This window comes from Cynocephalus volans, chromosome 11 (assembly GCF_027409185.1).
Source record: "Cynocephalus volans isolate mCynVol1 chromosome 11, mCynVol1.pri, whole genome shotgun sequence".
In the NCBI taxonomy this organism is placed as follows: Eukaryota; Metazoa; Chordata; class Mammalia; order Dermoptera; family Cynocephalidae; genus Cynocephalus; species Cynocephalus volans.
The window spans coordinates 123588338-123603931 of record NC_084470.1 but is presented as its reverse complement, the minus strand read 5'-3'; the positions used below and the strand labels follow the sequence as shown (position 1 = coordinate 123603931).

Below are 15594 nucleotides of genomic sequence, written 5' to 3'. Positions count from 1 at the left end.
GGGGCCCCAGTGTCCCACCTCCACCCCCACCGTCCCTCCACACCACGTGGCATCCAGCATCCAGCTCACCCCCTTCAGATCCTCCCTGACCTGCGGCCCGGTTCAGGTGTGGAGGGAAGGCCTTGGCCCTCCGAGACTTCTCTCGGGCCTCTCTCCTGCTGTCCGCTCAAAGGTGGCCTGAAAAAACAAGACTGTTACCCCCCATGTCCTGCACCTGCCCCAGTCTCCCTTTGTGTATGGAGTGGGTGCAAGGCCTCCGGAGCCTGTCTGCAAGCCCCAGTGATCTCTGGCGAGAGGCTGCCCACAGTCACAGTCCTGCTGCTCCACTCTGTGCCAGCCAAGTGTGCCTCTGTAGCCTTTCTCCTGCCCTCCTCACAGAAGAGGGCCCCCTTTTTCAGCACACATCTGCCCAGGGACCAGGCCACCCACTTCCCATTCTGCCTGCAGAGCAGAGAGAGCTGTCCCGGAGCCATGGCACAGATGCTCTCACCCAGCCAAGGGGACCTTCCCAGACACAGAGCCAGAAACAATACTCATGACCCTGCCAGAACCCCCCAGACAGAACTCCCTGGGCTAGGGTGAATAAGGGCTCCCCAAAAATGCCCGTGCCATGGAGAAAATGTGAATGTTACCTTATAGGGCAAAGGAACTTTGCAGATGTGATTGAATTAAGAAGGCAGAGGTGGGGAGATTATCCTGCATTATCTGGGTGGGGCTAATGTAATCAGAAGGGTCCTTATAAAACTGAGTGAGGTGTGAGATCGGGTTTGTTAGAGGAGAGGTGGCAAAGAAAGCGGAGGCAGAGAAGAGAAAAGATGCTACGCTGCTGGCCTTGAAGACGGAGGAGTGACCACAGGCCAGGAATGCAGGCGCCTCCAGAAGCAGGAAAAGGCTAAGAAATGACCTCTTGCCTCAGAGCCTCCAGAGGGAGCAGGCCTGCCAACGCCTTGACTTGCAGCCCAGCAACACTGATTTTGGACTTCTGCCCTCCAGAACTCTAAGATAAAAAATGTGTTGTTTGGGGGCCAGCCCATGGCTCACTCAGGAGAGTGTGGTGCTGATAACACCAAGGCCATGGGTTCAGATCCCTATATAGGGATGACTGGTTAGCTCACTTGGGAGAGCGTGGTGCTGACAACACCAAGTCAAGGGTTAAGATCCCCTTACCGGTCATCTTTAAAAAAAAAAAAAAGTGTTCTTTTAAATCACAAATTTATGGCGATTTGTTACAGCAGCAATAAGAAACTAATATGCTCTCCAGCACCTTGCTTGTCCTGGGACTTCACGATTCAGTCTGTGCTTGGGGCCAGCCAGGAAATCGGTGGGCTTGAGAGGGTCAGTGAGAAGAACCAGCCCCCGTCGAGTGTTCCCAGGGCAAGGCAACCCTGAGGCGGAGCCTCACCCTTCCCCAGCCAGCACCCAGCCCTGCCAGTGCGGCCTTCCTGAAAGTCAGCTCCGATCTTGCTGAGAGGATCGCAGGACGTCAGAGCAGGAAGATGGTTCGGTCCAATCAGTGTGCCCATGAGGAAACCGAGGCCCAGAGAGGAGAAGCCAAGCAATGAGTGAGTCAGGTGTTCCAACTCCCAGCCCAGTGCTCTGTCACGCTGCCCCTACAGCAGAGTCACTTCCCTAACCCTAACATTAGCCCAGTTCTAATCCTAGCACTATCCCTCTTCTTAAACCTAATATAAGCACTAACAGAGACTCCAGTGGCCACAGGGGCCCTTTGTGCATATTGGAAAACAGCTCCACCTCCAGGTGGGTGCAGCCCCACAGGTAAATGGCTTCTGCAGGCAGGTGTGGGCTGCACGTCAGCCACCTAGCCCAGCTGGGCCAGCGCTCTTGTGAGGTGGACAATCTACACAGCTGCGCCTGGCAGCCCTGGCCCTCACCTTCTAGAATCTTCCTCTTCTTGCTCTTTATTCTCTCATTTGGGTTACTGAGGTCGTCACTGGCCCTCTTTTTATCCATTTCACACATGGCATGCGAAATGCTAAAACTGACCTTGTGCTAATGTCTGAGCCAGCTTCCCCCGCAAGCCCTACTCTATACCACATCAGTGAGCCTGCCTCAGTTGCCCCTCCTGGCATCAGCCCTAACCTTGCTGCAGGCTTCTAAACACTAGCCTCGATTTAGGTTCACCGCAGAATTGACCCAGCTACACAGTGTCCTCTCGGGACCGTGGCTGCCTCATTTGTAAGCTGGGTGAAGAGTACGCACGCAGTGAACTGAGGGTGAGCCTGGCTTCCATGGGGACTCACCACCCCCGTCCCCTACCCCAGGACCTCCCTCCCTGGGACAAGGCTGATAGCCTTCCTTTTGCCTCTTTTAAAGTATGGGGAGAGACTGAGTCAGCCTTGGCTAGAAGCCAGGCCGCAAGAGAACAGCCTCTGTGGCCGGTGCCCTCTCAGATCTTCTGACTGAAAACTGAGGGAACACAGGGCAGGAGGAGAAAAAATGAGGACCAGGGATGGCCAGCTCTAGGGAGGAAGGGGCAAGCCCAGGAAAGGGGGGGACCTGGGGTGGGTGTCATGAAAGGAGAAGGCCCGGTAGGGGGTTCCAGCCTCTAGTCTCACTACCCCCAGGGTTTGGAAGGCCACAGGGCAAGGGAGGGAAGTGTCTGGCCAGAGGAGCTAAGCCTCGTAAGGCCGTGGGTTGTGGAGTCAGGGCCTGACACCTCAGCGGCTGACACCTGTCAGCGTGGCTTCCCTGGCACAGTTTGGGAAGCAGAGGAGCCCATTAGCAAATGTTGGGGCCCAGCCCACCTGCCCTCCCACCGGCCCCTCCTGCGACAGGCCCTCCCTGCCTCGTCCACCCACCCCAGAGTCCTGCGGCTGTGTTCTGCAAGGGCCAGGGCTGGGGGCTGAGGAGGCTAAAACCGAAAAGTTGTCACCCCTCAATTTTCTGCCACCAATCAGCCTCACTGTAAGGCCTGTGGCATTAAGACACAGCATAGTGTGGCAAGTGAGCCTGCAGCCTTGGGAGCAGACAGTCCTGCCACTCACTAGGAGCACTCGCTAGTGTAACTTAGGCGACCTAACCCTTCCGAGCTTCCATGTCCCCATCTGTGAATTGAGGTCACATCCGTGCCCACCTCAGAGGCTGAAATGAGGTAATGTAGATAAAGGGCTTTGCAAATGTCTGACAGGAGACAAGTGCTTGGTAGTGTCGGTTCTTAGTGTATCCTCGGTGAAACCTCACAGTAACATTCAGGGGTAGGTACCATTGTTAACTCTACTTTACTCATGGGAAAATGGAGGTTCACGGTGGTTAAGTGACTCATCCGCGGTCCCATAGCAAGGAAGAGGCAGGGTCGAGAATTGCCCCCAGGTCTCTGCTGCCAAAGTCCATGCTCATTCACCAGCCCTGCATCTGGCACATAGTAGGGGTTCAATAAACAGGGGCCATCGCCCTTACTTTAGTGTTTTGTCCTCACCAGCACTGTGGCTGCGACTGGGCATTTGGAAGGGACCAGACTTGGGCCTCCAAAGCTCCATGTAATTCATTCCAACGTAAAAAACTAAGTGATGCTCTGAATTACCAATTCCTGATGTACCTAATTGTAAGAGGTCTGGCTGCCTAGCAACAAATAACAGTGGTATTAGCCACTATTTCAGCACTGAGACACCATGAGGAAGGGGCCCTTCCTTCCTCTCCAGGGAGGCCTGGGGGCTAGTGATGGGCGGATGGAAGCAAAGGAGAGGCACGGCAGAGTGAGTAGGGGAGGGCCCCTGTGAGCCCCCGCAGGCTGCAGTGCTCAGCATCCACCTTCTCACGCTCTGCACCCCACACCACCTCCCGCACCTCTGCCTGCCTCCCAGCGCCCAGCCTCCGCCCACACCTGTTGCTTCACTTCTCCCTGCGCTCCCAGCTCCTTGCACTTGGCATTGCCCCACACTGACTCCTCCGGGGCCCATCTGCTTGGTTCCTCCCATCAGTCTGGTGCTGTGATGAAGAAAGGGGCCCCAAAGACCCCCACTCCCACCCCAGGCCCTTTCTGTGCTGCTGGCTGAGCCCTCACACCCTGAGCCTGAGACTAGGCCCTGCCTTGGCAGGTTCCTGCAAAACAAGCTGCCTCTCCAGAAATCCCCATAATAAGTAGGTGGGGTTTGGGGCTGACCCTGTGGGGCACAGGGGGTGGGGATAGGGATTGGTGAACAGAGGTGGAGAGTGAACTAGCAAAGCAGGTGTGGACCCCGCCTTACAAACAAATTCTTTTCAAACTGGCATGTGAACAGTCAGCAAGCCTGGGAACTAGGACACCAGGTCACTGCCTGACTCTCTCCCAGTTCCACCTCACCCTACCCACTGCCCCTGCCCAGGGTGCCCTCAACATCGTGACTCCAGCCTACCCTGCACCCCCACCCTGGCCACACGACTCTATGTACCGCCTCCCAACCCAGACACCATGGGCTTCCCCCTCCTGCACCTTTGAGCACGCCTGTTTGCAGAGCAGAAGTGCTCTCATCCCCTCCCTTCTGCCCTGCGGCTGGAGCCCCCATTCCAGGCCTCCTCCCCAGGCCTTTCCTCGCCTCTCCAGGTCCCACCTTGCTCTCTCGCGCAGCTTCTTGGGTCCTAAGCCTTGCATTGCCTGTCTTTTCGGGTGTACAGTTCTGCCTTCCCTCTGAGAAAGCTGTCTGTGGGGACAGGCAATGGGGCTTCTACTCTGTCCCTGTCCCCTTGCGACTCAGCATGGTGTGCAGCAGAACAGGCCCCTGCTAGGGCTTTCAAACTTAAGGGCACGTCAGAATCCCTGGGAGGGCTTGTTAAAACACAAATTCTGGGCCCCATCCCCCAGAGTTTCTGATTCAGCAGGTCTGCGGTGAAGCCCAGAAAGTTGCATTTCCAGCAGGTTCTCAGGCAATGCTGATGCTGCTGGTCTGGAGACCCGCTTTAGGAACCACTTAAAGGTGCCCCTTCTGGGCAGACACAAAGCAATGGGCAAAAGGTCTGACTTCGCCTGTGCTCAGCCCTCAGCAGGGCCTTGAGTTGGGCAGAAACAGCCCAGACAATAGCTACCCTGGCCTGGCTGGTCTCCTGCCCCTTCCCTCCCCCCACCCCATGCTCCAGACCCACATGTCCCAAGCACCAGCCCTGGGGATACAGCAGTGAACCTTGGATCCTTTCCCACCACTGCCGGGCCCCACTGATGGTCTTGGGTACCTGTATGCAGCCAAACCAGAAATCTGAGGACCACCCCACTCTCCTCCCTTCCCTCATTCTGCATGTCAGTTGAGCACCAGGTCTGTCCTGTGCCCCCCTCAGGGTCTCCTGGTCTGCCTTCCTCCCCGACCCACGCCACCACCTCTGCTCGGGCCACTGCAACAGCCTGCTTGCTGCTCTCCCGGACTGCTCCATCCCCACTGCTCCTGACGAGATGATGAAATGCAGCCCTGTGGTCTAGTCAGATGCCCTCTCATGACCTTACCCCTCATGGCTTCCCTGGCCTTCACAGCCCCCTGGCTCCAGCCACCCCGAACGGCTCAACATTTTGGAGCAGCGGGGGCTTCTCAGAAGGCCCTTCTCTCCCACCCCACCTACCCTCCTACCCTCCTCCGAGTCTCAGGGGAGAACTGACTCCTCCAGGAAGCCCACCCTGACCACCCTGGTTGCATTAGGAGCCCTCCTCTACGCCTGCAGCCCCTGCACGTCCCTCTTTCCCTGCACTTAACCTGCAACATTGAAGTCATCCATTTACTAGCCTGGGACAAACTTGAGTGTCAACACCATGTCATGCTCATTTTTGTATCCTCAGCCACCAGCACAGTGGCTGACACATAGGAGGTGCTCAAAAAATGCCTGTGGAATAAATGAATGGACAAGTGGACAACACAGAGAGAAGCCTGCCCACCAGGGACAGTGCAGGAAATTGCCCCGCAAGGCTCAGGAGGGACCCCAGTTTGTTCCTCAGGGTCCTAAGATAAGCTTGGGGAGCACATGGCTAAGGATACAGGGAGAGGGTTGGCTGGGAAGCCTTCTTGTTCAAGGTCTTGGCACCCCGACTATCCAGGCACTGGCTGCCCCCTCCCCCAGGGAGGAGCAGCCCCAGACACTCACTGACCTTGGCATAGGTGATGAACTGCTCTCCCCTCCAACAACGTGCTCAGACATACATAGAAACAACAGCTGGGCAGCTGGGCCTTTGTTGATGTTAAACTTAGCCCCTGGGAGGTCACCCTGAACTATGGCCACCCCCTCCACCCCATGCCCGGGCTGGGGCTGGGAATGTAGGGGAGGCAGGTGCCAACACAGACAAAGGGCCCTGCCTTTGTGTCTGGTGAACAGCCCGCCTCCCTGCCCACTTCCTCCTCCCTCTTCATTGCCCTCCACACCCCACACCTCTGCAGACCCTAGCCTGCTTTCTTTGCCCATGTCACACTCCTGCCCCCACCCATGACTATTTTACAGGAACCATGGAGAAGGACTGACCAGGGAGAGGACTTCTAGATCAGCAGGTCTAATGAAGTTCCTGCAAGACCCCAGCCAGCCTGGGATAACCTCTCCAAAGCTCCGAGGCTGGGCTGACCCTCCTTCCGTGGGGTCCCACCCTTTTCACACTGGGGCAGAAGGGAGGGGAAGCTGCTCCTCTCCTCTGTGCAAGAAGGAGGAGGCCGTCCTCTGCTTCCTGCCCAAGGCACGCTCTCAGCCACCACCTCCACCCACCCCTCTCTCCTCGGCAGAGGATTCTGCTGCAGGGGAACCAATAACACGATGCCCTGTCTCAAGTTGCTCACTGTCAGTCCAGGAGGGAAAAAGGAACAGTAGACACATAGCTACACCCAGAGAAGTACCTGCTGGAGCAGAGGTAGGAAACCAAACGGGGCTCTGGGGTGGGGGTGGGGGAGGTGTGAAATTCACTCTCCCAGGCAAAGCGGGAGATGGAGGTGGTATCAGACCCACCTCCTCTCCATCACAGACTGCCCTGAGCTTGTGCATCACACACCCACTAGGGAGAAAAGGCCAGTTTTACTTGAGTGTCCTCAATAAAGTGGGGGGAAAAGTGTTAATTATATTAAATTAAATACGGTGAGTATAAAAAAAGCACTTGTGCTATGAGCATGTACTAAAGCGTGATGGAATAGTCCACTTCTAGCTGCAGGAGCTAGAATAGTCCACCATGGAATGCCATGTACCCTGAAAAACTACTATTAGTCAAACTTGAATATCGGTAGATATTTTCTCAAATATGAACAAAGTGAGCCTGTAAATTAAAGACAAACAGCTGAGAGTATTTCTTGCCACTTATGAAATTCGGGTTTTCAAGCACAAAATTTGAAACTTGGAAAATTTGTGTCTGCCATTGTGAGCTTGACAGGTTCCCAAATATGTGGACTTTTCTTTAAAGAATGTGATTTTTGTAATAATTGTATAATGTATAAAATGTATCGACATTTGGAAGATCTGCATAATTCAGAAGGTCAGTATCTTCCAAATGACCAATGCATAATGTTACAAAATCACACAGTGAGTAAAAGATCCATTCAAAGTGCAAGATAAACTGAGGGAATTTAATGTAACAGACTATGCAAACTTTATTGATATGCTTTCAGATTGTACACCGTAGCTAACCTTTAAGAAACTCCCACTAGTTGAGTTTTGATGTAGTATCCAAGAAGAATAGCCACAATTCTCTGAAAAGGCTATGAAAACACTCCTTTCTTTTCTGACACAGACATATCTGTGTAAGGCTGGATGTTTTTTATGTATTTCAACTAAAATATATTACAACAGATGGACTGCAGAAGCAGATATGAGAATCTAGCTGTCTTCTATTAAGCCAGACATTAAAGAAATTTGTAAAAATGTAAAATAATGCCACTCTTCTCATTAGGTATTTTTGTTTTGTAGTTTTATTACAAAAATTTTTATTTATAATGAATAATAATAATATTTTATTGTATCGTATTTGTTTATGTTATTTATAACATTTATAATGAAATATTTTATTTAAGTTAACATGTAAGATAAACTTATCGCTATTAAATGAATTAATAAATATGTTTTAAATTTATGTTTTAATTTCTGATATGGAAAATATTGATAGATTAACTGACTTAAAGGGTTTTTGGCATCCTCAATAAAGAGTGTAAATGGATCCTGAGCCCAAAGAGTTTGAGAACCACCATAGTATGTTTTTAGCAGATTATCATTGTTATTATCCTGATTCACATTATCATTTATGAAATAAGGCAAAAGGATGAAATAATCAAGAAAAAATAAACTACGGTTTTTAAATTCTGTCTGATAGCAGCCAGTTACAGGGATCAATTAAGGGAAAAAAAAAATTTTCTTTAAACATGACCAGTAAGAGGATCTTAACCCTTGGCCTTGGTGTTGTCAGCACCACGCTCACCCAGTGAGCTAACTGGCCATCCCTATACAGGGATCCGAACCCGTGGCCTTGGTGTTGTCAGCACCACACTCTCCCAAGTGAGCCACAGGTCGGCCCTCAATTAAGAAATTTTTAATAGCGAAGTTATTGAATGTAGGATTGGCAGTTGCTAGTGACCTCTGGGGGGTTAGTGGTTTAATAAAATGTCCCCAAGGTGCTTAATGAAACAGTTTGATTGTGGGACTGTGAATTTTGTTTCAGTCCTTCTCTGGCATTTACAAACCTATTCCCGGGATTTGAATTTCTGTTCCTAGGAGAAGGAGATGAAGTTCCCCTTCTTGCCACCAGAGGGAGAACTGGTGGCGTATGAGAGAGACAGAGACAGAGTGACAGAGAAACAGAGAGAAATAGAAGAAAATGTGTGTGTAATGTGTTTGTGACCTACTGACTGTATATGAGATGGCCCGCGTGTGAAAACTTCAGTGGCCAACCAAATGTGAAGGTCCCTTCTCCCTATTCTGACCCTTCCCCTCTCCCTCCACCCAGATGATATAAAGTGTGTCCAATCTGGGCCCCGTACCCTGCACTTGCTGAAACTTCCCCGCACACATTCCTTGCTCACAACAAGGTCATATGGGTCAATTCCAGGGCTAGAGCTCGGAGAGAAACAAATGCAGCATATCTGAGGGAAGCATTTTGCAATGCAGTTACTGTAACTCCAACATAGCTACTTTGAAAATGTTTATCTTTCTTAAAATGAGATCTCCCTGCAGTCCAGGGGTTCCCTTGAGAATCTAAGTGGTTAAGTAGCTCTTAACTTTTGGGGGATTTAGGACTTCCTTTGAAAACTCTTGAATTCCATACACACTCACACACATCATTTTGAAAACTGTAAACTTCCACACACACCAATTCCAGGGAACTCAGAGACCTTCTAGAACCCATTCAAAGGCACACATGGCGGGGGCAGCCTAAACCAACAGTGTGTGCACAACTGTCTCCAAGGACTTAAAGATCTTTATCCCAGGAAGTTGCCCCTGATCCTCTCTGGGTGTGGCCAAGGGTGATGCACAAAAAGAGCATGAAGAGAAGGCTGCTGACACTAGAGGGCGACTGGAACAGGGAGTGAGTGGGCCCTGACATTGACAGACCTATTCCCCAGAGTGGAATTTCTGACTCCTCAGAAGGCCAAGGTACAAAGAAAATTCCTACTACTGTTTCCACCACTTAAGGATATGGAAGTTCCCAAAGTGCCTTGTGGAGTCCAGGGAGCCAAGAAGGTCACAGCCTGTAACAAAATGATATTCACTCTCACCTCCAGGTACCATCACCTCAAAATAACTCAGGGGGTTCAGCATATAGTGAAATACACACTTGCAATATCCTCCCTCCCCTACCTTGATAAATGTGAATTTTTCATGGTTCAGACTAAAATCCAGACAGAAGAGAAGGCTGCTTCTCTTGTTTGCTGTTCACATAAATATGTTAAAAACTCCCCAAACTCTTGTAATACGTGTAATTACATATGTGTTTTGTGAGTATTTTCACACTGAGAAGGCACTTATGAGTTCTCTAAGAGGGAACTTAAGAGAAGCTTCACAGAGGGCATGATCCCTGAGCTAGGTTTTGTAGGAAGTACCGGAGTTCAGCAGGCAAACAGGGCGAAAGGGCATTATGGAAGAGCCCCGAAGAAGAGACCAAGCAACAGCACAGTGGCATGAAAAGCCATGGGGGGTGGGGGGACATCAGCAGTTGGCTCTTGCTAGTGTGTGAAGGACTAGACTGGGGACAAACAGAAGGACATGAAACTGGGAGTGGAGGTAGAGGTGGTGACAAGTTATGAAACCTGGTCTTCATGCCAGGTGCCAGGGAGCCTGGACTTCATGTGTTTAACTGGGGTCCACTAAAGGACTGTCAGCCAGGGTAACACAGCCAGGTGTGGATTTTAGAAAGTTCACGCAGACTGTAGAATCAAAGCCGGGTTAGAGGGTAGAATGATCGGAGGCCAAGGAACCAGCTCAGAGGCAGTTACAATAATAATAATACTGAGGATAATGATCAAGCATAATAAAAATATAATATAAATATTATACAGATAGAATAAAAAATAACAGAAATACTAATAATTAGGGGTGACTGCTGAGAAGGACGCAGACTAAGGTGGCAGCAACAGCATGAAGCAAAGAGGACAGACTGAGCAGTCAGTTACGAGGACAATCTTCACTCACTGATCAGTAGGTGTGTGTAAGGGTGAGGGACAGGGACAGTAGGGGTGGGGGGAAGAGAAGAATCTAGAGGGTTTCTTTGGCTTGGTCAACAGGATGGATGTGGTATCCTAAAATTAAAATGGAGAGATTCACAGAGGAAGAGCTGGTTTGGGATGAAAATGATGAGTTACACTTTGGACAGGGGTAATCAGAGATGCTCAGGGGACAGAAAGGGGCAATGTCCGGTAGCTGGTTAGTTGGATAATCTGGTGTAGAGCTCAAGGGGAAGGTGGTGGCTGGAGAGGCAGACCAGGAATTGTCACCTTATCGTGGCATGGATAAGATGAGCAGGGTGTGGAGACAGAAAGAAAGGGGGGGAAGAAGGTTGAGGGTGAACCTCAAGGGGTAGGGACACGTAACGGGGAGCAGAGGAAGGAATTCAGAGGAGGAGAAAGAGGTGTGGCTAGAATGAGATCAACAGCAGTCAAGGGAAGACAGTCCCGAAGGAGGGGACATTACAGTGCCATGTCCTAGAAGCTCACTCCTCCAACAATCTTAGGCCACTGAAGTCTCTGGTGACCTTGGCAGGTGTGGTTTCAATGCAGACACCTCAATGTTAGCATGCCCAGGGCTCAGGACTTTGAGGAAAAGGAAAGGTATTCTCTCTAGAGTCACTGGATCAGAGAGATTTGGGATTCAAGGACAACAGGTACAGCTGAGGATTAAGGGAAGTTCACACATTGAAGGGTGACACACACACACACATTCTCCCACTTCTGCTCTGGAAACCCCGACAGCCAAGCTCAGACTTCCCAGCAAGCGACTTAAGATTCTGACCCAGGGAATACCCAGCCCCAGAGAATGACTTAACATCTGAGAGTCCTGCAATGATGCCAAACAATCTCAGCGTGGACACGCTTGAGTTAGACCCACGAGACACACAGTGCTTCCAACCAGCTTTTTAGTGCCTCAAATTCATACACAGAAATGGGCAATTAAGGATCACCAGGTATTTGAGGAAAATCTCTAATTTGAAAGAGAACTGAAACAGATTAAAAAGCAATCTGGAGAAACGCACAATGTAAAGAATAGAATGAAACTTTTTAAAACTATGGTTAATATTTCCAGAGAGAGAGAGAGAGAAGATATTGCATCTATGAAATGGGAAGAGAATGCTGTATAAAAAGACAAAGGGGCACTCAGAAAACAGCAAGAACTCTTGAAAATTAGAAACATGACAGCAATAATATGACATTCAATAGAAAGGCTGAATGATAAAGTTGAAGAAATATTCCAGAAGTACAAAAAAGGATGGAAAATAGATCAGGAAGATAAGAAAATTAAAGGATCATCTAGGAAGTCTAATATTTTTCTATTTGGAGTTCCAGAAAGATAGACCAAAGAACTTGGGTAGGAAATGGTTAACAAAGAAAATAAACTCACACCTCCCAGGAACTGAAGGGATCGGGCTCATCAAGTGAGCTCTACTAATGACAAAGTCCCAAGGCACAGGACACAAAGAGAAGATATTTAAAGCTTCCAAAGAGAAAAAGTGGATCACAGACAAAAGATTGAAAAGTTAGATAGCTTTAGGCTTCCCAATAGCAACACTGGAAACTAAAGTACAATAGAAAAATATCTTTAAAATGCGAAGGGAAAATAATTTTCAACTAGAATGCTATGTATACCCAGCCAAACTATCAGTTAACCGTGAAGATAAACAAAAGATAATTTCAAATATGCAAAGTTTCAAAATTTTCTTGCCTCTTTTCTCAGGAAGTGAATGGAGATTGTGTTTCACCTAAATGAAGGAGAAAAGTACAAAAGAGGAAGGCATGGGCCCCAGAAAATTGGGGATTCTATAGGTAAGAGGCCAAGGGGATTCCCAGGACAAAGGAGAGGAAAGTTCCGAGATCACTAACAATTGCATATGAGTCCAGGGAGTAACCAGAACAGATTAGAGGAGGGGGTTGTGGTGGGGGAGTAGGGGGAGATTATGAATCTTTTAAAAGATGACCGGTAAGGGGATCTTAACCCTGACTTGGTGTTGTCAGCACCACACTCTCCCAGTGAGCTAACCGGCCATCCCTATATAGGGATCCGAACCCGTGGCCTTGGTGTTATCAGCACCGCACTCTCCCAAGTGAGCCACGGGCCAGCCCAAAGGAGGCAAATTTAGTCATGGATACATAGACAACATAGAATTACCACATGATCCAACAATTCCACTTCTGGGTAAATGCCCAAAAGAGCTGAAAGCGGGGTCTTGAAGAGATATTGGTATATCCAATGTTTATAGCAACACTCCTCACCTCCTCACAATAGCCAAAAGGTAGAAGCAACCTGTTAGACGTCTATGGACAAATGAATGGATAAACAAAGCAGGGTATATACATAAAAAGGAATATTATTTATCCTTAAAAAGGGAAGAAATTCTGACACATGCTACGACATGGGTGAACCTTGAAGACATTATGCTAAATGAAAAAAAAAAAAGACACAAAAAAACAAACTGTGTGATTCCACTTATATGAAATTCCTAGAAAAGTCCAATTTATAAGATGGAAAGTAGAATGGAGGTTGCCGTGGGCTGGGAGCAGGAGGAAGTGGGAAATCGTCTACCAGGCACAGAGTTTTGTTCTGCAGGATGAAGAGTTCTGTGGGTGAGTGGTGCTGACAGACGCATGACAGTGTGAATGTACTTAATGTCACTCATCTCTACACTTAAATATGGGTAATATGATAAATTTTGTGGTGCACATTTTGCCACAATAAAAAAATTGAAAGGAAAAGGAAAAACAAAAGAGGACCAGTAGACAGATTGACTTCAACAGGAAAAGGGACATGATCCTTGAGGCAGGGGAAGGGAAATGGATAGGGAGAAACTGGGATTTTGCAGCAAATCAGGAGGTTAAGGGCATCCACATTCCGGAGACCTTGGCTTTCCTGAGGAATAAACAGGTAAGTGTGGTTGCTGAAATGTAAGAAAAGTGGGGACCAGATGGGGTAGGATGGAAGACGGTGAAGCAGGCCCGACCGTGCCCGTCTGGGGGCTCCGCTGGCTCAGGGATACATGCAAAACGTATCAGCGTGGAAATCAAAAATAACTAAAATGCAATTTAAATCTTAACCATAGTCCCTTTCCCTTCCCAAAGAAAAGTCAAAGGAGGAATTACATTCATGATGCCTAACCTTCTCCACACTTCTCGATATCACAGGCACACACGCACACACAGAGTCACACAGAGCAGCCTGTTCCACAACCTGTCTCATCTCTGCTCCATGCTCCCTAAACCTCTGTCCCAGCTTCTGCCTCTGCAAACCTTGCTATTCCTGGCCCAGAGCCTCTGGGAGGTTAGGAATGGGCAGAGGTGGACAGAGCCTGGTTCAACAGAGACACCCAGGGCTAGGGAAGGACACTATGGCTGTCAGGGGCCAGGGAGTCCAGAGTGGTAACCCCAGTCCAGGTCTCTGAAGCCTGAGAGAGGGGTGTGGGAAGAGACAACAAGAGGAATTGGTTTCACAGAGGAGCAGGCTTCGAAAGCTAGTCTAGGAAGGATGAACAGGACTTGAACATGTAGACATGAGGAGGGTGTGAGGAATGGGAAGTGTTAAAGACTGAATGTTTATGTTCCACCAAAATTCATTTGTTGAAATCCTAACCCCCAGTGATGGGATTAGGAGGTAATTAGGTCATGAGGGTGGACCCCTTATGAATGGGATTAGTGCCCTATAAAAAGAGACTTAAGATGATTTTTCTCTTGACCATGTGAGGATACAAGAAGACAACCATCTGCAAAACAGGAAGAGAGCCCCCACCAGACAAAGAATCTGCCGGCACCTTGATCTTGGACTTCCCCAGCCTCCAGAACCATGAGAAGTAAATGTTTGTTGTTTAAGCCACCCAATTTGTGGTGTTCTATTTTAGGAGCCTGAGCAGACCAAAATAGGAGGGAGAGGCAGAGGAAACCACATGAGAAAAGTTTGGAGGAAAGAAAGCATAGGCATTTGAAGTCATTTCAACAAAATAAGCGGTGTGGTCTCATCCTACAGGCAAAGGCATCCTCTGAGTGATTTTAGGGAATGCAGGATAATCAGACCTGATTTTTATAAAGGTAACTCTGATGACATTGGGGCAGGTGACTCAGAGCCCACAGGAACTGCAAGCAGAAAGGGAGGTTAAGAGGTGTCAGGATGAGCTGCCGTGAGCACTGGCCCAGGGCAGAGGTGGAGGCTGGGGAGTGGGTGTGTAGATATTTATGCCCACCTGCTCTAAGCCAATTTCCTTGGGGACTTCCATGCGCTCATTCACACTAAAGTGTCAAGAACAAGATCTGGGTCTTAACTTCCCCAGAGCATTTATGTTTTAACAGGGAAGAGCCTGGTGGTAGAAAGACCATGGACTTTGAAGATTTCTGACTGCTGCCAACAAACCAGGTGGCCTTGTGGTGATTACTTAGCTTCTCTGAACTTCGGGCTCATCTGTAAAATGGGAACAGTGATGCAACTGTCACAAGATTGTTGTGAGCGTCAAATGGGATAATGTCAGTGAAAAGAGGCTTTGTGAGTCATCAAGAGCTATGTTGGCCTTTTAATGAAACTGAATGAATTAAGTGTTCACGGTAGAAGTTCTAGGCATGAGCGGCAAAGCCTGGCTGGTGATGTCTGTGTGTGTGTCCCCTGGGGGATCCCACCTCCAGGCTGCCACCCCCACATGAGCTTCGGGCACTGCAGGAGATCCACACATGGACCCATACATTGCAGAACAGTAATAAATGCAATAGCTACAAGGCCACGCTTGACACATTACACCGAATTAGTGAATACTGACCCATTGCTCCTATGAGAAATACAAGGTTATGTTCCTGCAAGACTCTGGTCTGTGAATTAATCAACTGATCAATTTGTAACTTTGTATTATGTGTGTTTCTGTTTAAAGACACCTTATTTAATATGCATTGTTGATTTATTACCATTGAACTCACAGCCAACAACACTATAACTCACACCTGCATGAAGCGTCTCTAACACACACGTTTTCTCCATAGGAACATC

At 48.9% G+C, this 15594-nt stretch overlaps 1 long non-coding RNA gene across 3 annotated transcripts; it reads left to right on the top strand.

The window, feature by feature from the left end:
• Positions 1-780: 780 nt before the first annotated feature.
• LOC134391069 (uncharacterized) lies at positions 781-14442 on the top strand. 3 transcript variants are annotated; one of them, XR_010024907.1, is made up of 4 exons: positions 781-1562; positions 6409-6805; positions 12316-12404; positions 14314-14442. It is a non-coding gene; the product is annotated as an uncharacterized LOC134391069 (long non-coding RNA). The 3 variants fall into 3 exon arrangements; XR_010024906.1 differs by lacking the exon at positions 781-1562 and adding an exon at positions 8647-9653 and having other exon boundaries at positions 6262-6805; XR_010024905.1 differs by lacking the exon at positions 781-1562 and having other exon boundaries at positions 6266-6805.
• The last annotated feature ends 1152 nt before the right edge of the window (positions 14443-15594 follow it).